The following is a 7,269-nucleotide window of genomic DNA, read 5'->3' on the forward strand; positions in this document are numbered from 1 at the left end:
TCATAGAAAAATATGCCTCTTGTCTGTCTCTGCTGCAAAACAATACTTGTTAACTGATACTTTGGTCCCAGGAACTTGATGAGAATAACAAGGAAAAGGTTAAAGATGCTATAAAATCATTTGGCATATAACATCGTAGGAAATATTAGAATGGGCTCCCAAGAGTTTAGTATGTGTTTCTTATTTAACACCTTGGTGTCCAAGGAATCCTCAAAAGTCCAAACTGGAAGGAACACTAGCAAAATTTATTTCTTATTGTCCAAAAAAAGTGTTGACTTTAGAAATATATTCTCCAATCATTGAGACCGAGCCATTTAGTACTTTCAGTACTTTGATTCAGTTTTGTTTTAAAAAAAAAAAAAAAAAAAAAAAATCTTTAGTTTTTGCATCGTATTAAACAACAAAATCAAACGGTTTCTATTGTTTGTCAGTGCTAATATGTAAAAGCAATGTTCTGGTTATTAAAATTATCTGATGAGGGTAAGTTTGACAGGATGATTGACGAACATTTTGTTTACACAGTGCTAGCGGCAGGCCTAGTTTGCTTGTATATTGCTGGCGACACTATAATGGGGACCTCATTATTGATGTTTTTATCAAAGTCCCATAACTCCACTATATAGAGTCCTATAAAAGTGCCAATCGAACTTGGCCAAGGCCGCCCACCAGAAACATTTAACCATGTTACCAAGTTTTGAGAAAATCCAGTAATATTTGCAAGAGTTTTGAAAGGAAACAGTTTATCAAAGTACTGGAAGTACTGAAGGGGTTGGATAACATTTTTAGCTCACCTGGCCCGAAGGGCCGGTGAGCTTATGTCATGGCGCGGCGTCCGTCGTCCGTCCGTCCGTCTGTCCGTCAACATTTCCTTTAAATCGCTACTAGTCATAGAGTTCTGCATGGATTGTAACCAAATTTGGCCACAAACATCCTTGGGGGAAGGGGAACAGAACTTGTATAAATTTTGGCTCTGACCCCCCGGGGGCAGGAGGGGCGGGGCCCAATAGGGGAAATAGAGGTAAATCCTTTAAATCGCTACTTGTCATAGAGTTCTGAATGGAATGTAACAAAATTTGGCCACAAACATCCTTGGGGGAAGGGGAACAGAACTTGTATAAATTTTGGCTCTGACCCCCCGGGGGCAGGAGGGGCGGGGCCCAATAGGGGAAATAGAGGTAAATCCTTTAAATCGCTACTTGTCATAGAGTTCTACATGGATTATAACCAAATTTGGCCACAAACATCCGTGGGGGAAGGGGAACAGAACTTGTATAAATTTTGGCTCTGATCCCCAGGGGGCAGGAGGGGCAGGGCCCAATAGGGGAAATAGAGGTAAATTCTATCAATCGCTACTTGTCCTAGAGTTCTACATGGATTGTAACCAAATTTGGCCACAAACATCCGTGGCGGAAGGGGAACAGAACTTGTATAAATTTTGGCTCTGACCCCCCGGGGGCAGGAGGGGCGGGGCCCAATAGGGGAAATAGAGGTAAATCCTATAAATTGCTACTAGTCGTAGAGTTCTGCATGGATTGTAACCAAATTTGGCCAGAAACATCCTTGGGGGAAGGGGAACAGAACTTGTATAAATTTTGGCTCTGACCCCCCGGGGGCAGGAGGGGCGGGGCCCAATAGGGGAAATAGAGGTAAATCCTTTAAATCGCTACTTGTCATAGAGTTCTGAATGGGATGTAACAAAATTTGGCCACAAACATCCTTGGGGGAAGGGGAACAGAACTTGTATAAATTTTGGCTCTGACCCCCCGGGGGCAGGAGGGGCGGGGTCCAATAGGGAAAATAGAGGTAAATCCTTTAAATCGCTACTTGTCATAGAGTTCTACATGGATTGTAACCAAATTTGGCCAGAAACATCCGTGGGGGAAGGGGAACAGAACTTGTATAAATTTTGGCTCTGATCCCCAGGGGGCAGGAGGGGCAGGGCCCAATAGGGGAAATAGAGGTAAATTCTATCAATCGCTACTTGTCCTAGAGTTCTACATGGATTGTAACCAAATTTGGCCACAAACATCCGTGGCGGAAGGGGAACAGAACTTGTATAAATTTTGGCTCTGACCCCCCGGGGGCAGGAGGGGCGGGGCCCAATAGGGGAAATAGAGGTAAATCCTATAAATTGCTACTAGTCGTAGAGTTCTGCATGGATTGTAACCAAATTTGGCCAGAAACATCCTTGGGGGAAGGGGAACAGAACTTGTACAAATTTTGGCTCTGTCCCCCCGGGGGCTGGAGGGGTGGGGCCCAATAGGGGAAATAGAGGTAAATCCTTTAATTCGCTACTAGTCATAGAGTTCTGCATGGAATGTAACCAAATTTGGCCAGAAATATCCTTGGGAGAATAAGAACTGAGTTTGTATAAATTTTGGCTCTGGTCCCCGGGGCAGGAGGGGTGGGGCCCAATAGGGGAATTATAGGTAAATTCTATAAATTGCTACTTAATTGTCCAAGAGTTTTGTATGGATTGTAACTAAATTTGGCCACAAACATCCTTGGGGGTAGGAGAACAGAACTTGTATAAATTTTGGCTCTGACCCCCAGGGGGCAGGAGGGGCAGGGCCCAATAGGGGAAATAGAGGTAAATTCTATCAATCGCTACTTGTCCTAGAGTTCTGCATGGATTGTAACCAAATTTGGCCACAAACATCCTTGGGGGAAGAGGAACAGAACTTGTATAAATTTTGGCTCTGATCCCCTGGGGGTATTGTATAAATTTTGGCTCTGATCCCCTGGGGGTAGGAGGGGCGGGGCCCAATAGGGGAAATAGAGGTAAATCCTTTAAATCACTTCTCATAGAGTTCTGCATGGATTGTAACCAAATTTGGCCACAAACATCCTTGGGGGAAGGGGAACAGAACTTGTATAAATTTTGGCTCTGATCCCCCGGAGGTAGGAGAGGTGGGGCCCAATAGGGGAAATAGAGGTAAATTCTATAAATCGCTACTAGTCATAGAGTTCTGCATGGAATGTAACCAAATTTGGCCAGAAACATCCTTTGTGGAAGGGGAACAGAACTTGTATAAATTTTGGCTCTGACCCCAAGGGGGCAGGAGGGGTGGGGCCCAATAGGGGATTTAGAGGTTAATATTAAAATTCCTTCAGAAAAGAAACAATGAACCTGTATTCAGAAAATTATTTGGCATTACAAACCAGGTGAGCGATACAGGCCCTCTGGGCCTCTTGTCCATATTACATATATGCTTATTTCTTTGAATCAATTCACACGTTTTTTGCACAGAAAGACGCAGTCTTTACATTTCTTTTCATTTTGATGGCTTTATGCAGTAGAATTTTTAACCCAAACAAAACCGTAGTTTAAAGATGCTTCACCGCTAACCAATGGTATTTTTCTTGATAAAAAACAGGAGCAGACGAATTAGTACTTTTCTTCTTTTTCAAAAGTTACAACATTACCACCATTGAAAAGTTTGAGCTTCTTATTTTATTTCAAGATTAAAATGTGGCACTATATCCAATATGGAATGAAGTTCTTATTGCGTATGCACCAGAAGCAAAATTAATGATCCTATATTATTTTTTGTGTTAATTAGACATGTATAATCGATTAAACACCAATTATTGTTAAAATGATAAGTATCTTCTATGCTCTATCGGGTGTGGTGCATCTATAAGTATGAGGCAACAGTACCAAAAATCATAGAATTCATACAAAAGTTATTGAACCAAATTTAGTTTTACCAAAAGAATTGCAATTGTTTTTGAAATCAAACACTTGTGAACAATTTTGGAACGTTCTGGTGTGCATGTTGGATTTTGTAGAAAGAAAATAATTAGTTTTTCAAAAATATTGAAAATTGGTATGAATTGAACAAGTATTTCTGACATTGTTTTATCAGATTTAGATTTTATTCAGTATTATTTAAGAATTGAGTTACACGTATTCAACTACAGAAAGATGTTTTTGGGTGTGACTTTTAAAGGAATAGCTAAGTGAGGCAGTTTGATGACAATCAGGTTGTTATTAAAACTAAATAATTTCTATTGAAAGTTGGACAGTCGGTGTAACTGTTACTGTAGATGTTGATGTTACTAAATTTATGGCAAAATTGGTTACAGTAATACATATGCTCGCAAACCATTTTGAAATTTAAAACCAATATATGTTTGTAAATCATTAATTATGAGGTATATTGTATATTATGTATATAAACCTAATGTGAATGGTTCATGGGTATACTTCATCCATCAATTTGTATTACTGGATCAACTTTAATAAACCAAAGTTTCGTACCTTTTTGTTGGGTTTCCCTGGGTATGGCCTATATAAAGGTATGTTCCAGTCAGTTCTAGCCAAGTCTAAGGCTTCCATTTAGCTGTGACTTTTTAATCACCTCCCCTCTCTAAAGCCACCCATTGGCTGTTGTTCCCTTAGGATTCCTAACTTGGGCTTCTGTGTTTTAATTAGGCGAGTATTTATGACCCCCTCCCTTTCTCCCAGTGTAGTGTATCCACCTGTGGCTAGATAGGGATTCATTGACCAGACGTATGTGATGGAAGCTGAGAAGGTCATGAATCACATCAATTTATAGGTAGATGGGGTCGTTACATGGGTAATATGTATACGGAAGGTCATGTACCTATACATGTTGAGTCATAAACTTCATTTATATGTATATTTAATAAAACTATCCTACACATTTACATTGCCTTTTAGTCTCTGTCATCCACCATACACAGCGACAGTGTGTTCCTACGCGTGTGGGAATTCCTCACGCGTGTGACGAAGAACTGTACTTATACAGTGGGATGCTATTTATAGAGATATATATATATATATAATGAGGATTGCCCAAAGAAAATCACTCTAAAACAAGGGAATATTAACGATATACAGAAGTAATTTAATTTTTATTTGTTTGTTATCAGACTGTTTTTTTGTTTCCACCGTACCATGGAAATGATGCATTCCAGGACTTATAAGGGACATGTACCTTTATACCTATAGCCGTGTTGTATAGGTGCCGTTTGCAGATTAGGGCCAGCTACATGTAGGCTGCGAGGATGTTACTGCGCACCTGTGGCAAAATATGGGTCACACGGTGAATATTTCAAATAACAGCTTACATCCACATGCATGTACTAATTATTTGGAAATATTTCATTTATTATATGTAAACATGGACCAACGTTCTAGAACAAACAAAATTAAACACATGGCTTGAAAGCTAACTGTAATATAAGATAGTCCGACCATAGTAACTATATGTGTAATATGTTACACATGTACCTGGTACATTGTGTGGCCAGTGTATTAATACGTTAATACGTCTTACAAGAAAATTTATAGAATATGTATAAATGGGTCAAAACGGGAAAAAAATCATTTCAATATAAGTGTATTATAATATTTAATTGTGTTGCATACCTGAAAATCGGTTAAAATGTGTATTTAGCACAAAGAGGAAAACTATGATAAGAGAACTATATCTTGCCTTGTAACGTTTCATTTATTGTAGGTTGTGTTAAAATTGTCGCCCAAATTTTGCCAACGATCCCAATAGGGTTGGCAAAGGTCCAAAGGGCCTTTTTCCAACCCAAAAATGGCATATTCCGTTTAATCAAAGAGTCATCACTCCGCCAAATAGGGTGCAATAAAAGTGCTGATGGAACCCATCACAAACAAGAGGCCCAAGGGCCTTAGCGGTCATCTGACTACCTGGCAATAGCCTTATAGGAAATTAATTAGATATGGTGTCATGGTAGCCATCTTTGATTTAGGATCAATCAGAGATGTAACAACACTTTGTTAATATCATATCAGGGTCATTCCAGGCACGTTTCAGCCAAATCGCACTGGTAGAACTTGAGAAGTTCAAAATGTGTTTTCGGACGAATATCAACTCTTTGTTGGGACGATGTCAGTATCATTTCAGGCAAGTTCCAGCAAAATTGCACTGGTAGAACTTGAGAATAAGTTCAAAAGTTATTTTCAAGATGGCGGGTGTGGCTACCATCTTGGATTTCAGATGGACATAAAATATAAGAACACTTGGTCGGGACAATGTCAGGATCATTTCATGCAAGTGTCAGCTAAATTACATTGGTGGAACTTAAGAAGAAGTTCAAAATTCAAGATTTTAGCCTAACTGACCCCTGTGACTTTGAAAGGAGGTCAAAGTCATTAATTTTCTCAACTTTGGTCACCCTTTATCCCAACATACCACTGGTCAAATATGAGTATCCTGGACTTTTTGGTTGGTTAGGAGAAGTCATTCAAAGATTTTAGCCTATTTGACCCCTGTGACCTTGAAAGTCGGTCAAGGTCATAAATTCTCTCAACTTTGGTCGCCCTTTATCCCAGCATACCACTGGCCAAATATGAGTACCCTAGACCTTTCGGTTAGTTAGAAGAACCGTGACCTTGAAAGTAGGTCAAGGTCATTTATTTTCACAACTTTTGTAGCAATTCATCCTAGCATGCTACAGGCTAAATATAAGTACTCTGGGCCTTACAGTTAACGAAAAGAAGTTATTCAAAGATTTTAGCTTATTTGAACCCTGTGACCTTTAAAGTAGGTCAAGGTCATTCATTTTCACAACGTTGGTCACTCTTCTTCTCAGCATGCTTATTGCTACAGGCTAAATATGAGTTCTTTGTTCCTTATGGTTAATGAGAAGAAGTCGTTTGAATGAAAAGTTTATGCACAGCGGGCGACGACGGACGGTGCATGATGACTATAGGTCATCCTGACTATTCGGGTCATATGTCTTAAAAATCGATTAAGATTTGTGGCAGTTATTACATGGAAACCAAGTGTTACAGACCGAAAGACAGACAGACAAAAGGACAGACAGACTATGATTAATATCCCGTTTTGATGAAAGCGGTGGATAAAAATTGACAGAATTTGGGGCCAAAAAGCCCTCAAACCATTCATAGTCATCTGATTATGATGAAGTTTGTTATCGATATTTCTCATTAAGTATTGAAGGAATATTAATCTTCCTTAAAATTCTATGTATATATGTGTAATCCTTGATCCCTTTTATAATTTCAGTATGATTCAAAATCAATATTTTTCACCCGCCATAATAAGACGGTGAACTATATTCAAATTCATTTGTGGTACAACAGGCAGCCATCTTTGATCTTGAAAATTTAAGTTAATTATCACTATTTCTCAAAAAATACTTAAGAAATCTCGTTGAAATTCCAAATATAGATTCTTCTTGTGCCCTAGTAGTGCTTATTTGTTCCTGTTGGATCTTCTATACATTATCACAACATCTGTTGAA

The sequence above is a fragment of the Argopecten irradians genome, chromosome 11 (assembly GCF_041381155.1).
Source record: "Argopecten irradians isolate NY chromosome 11, Ai_NY, whole genome shotgun sequence".
NCBI lineage: Eukaryota > Metazoa > Mollusca > Bivalvia > Pectinida > Pectinidae > Argopecten > Argopecten irradians.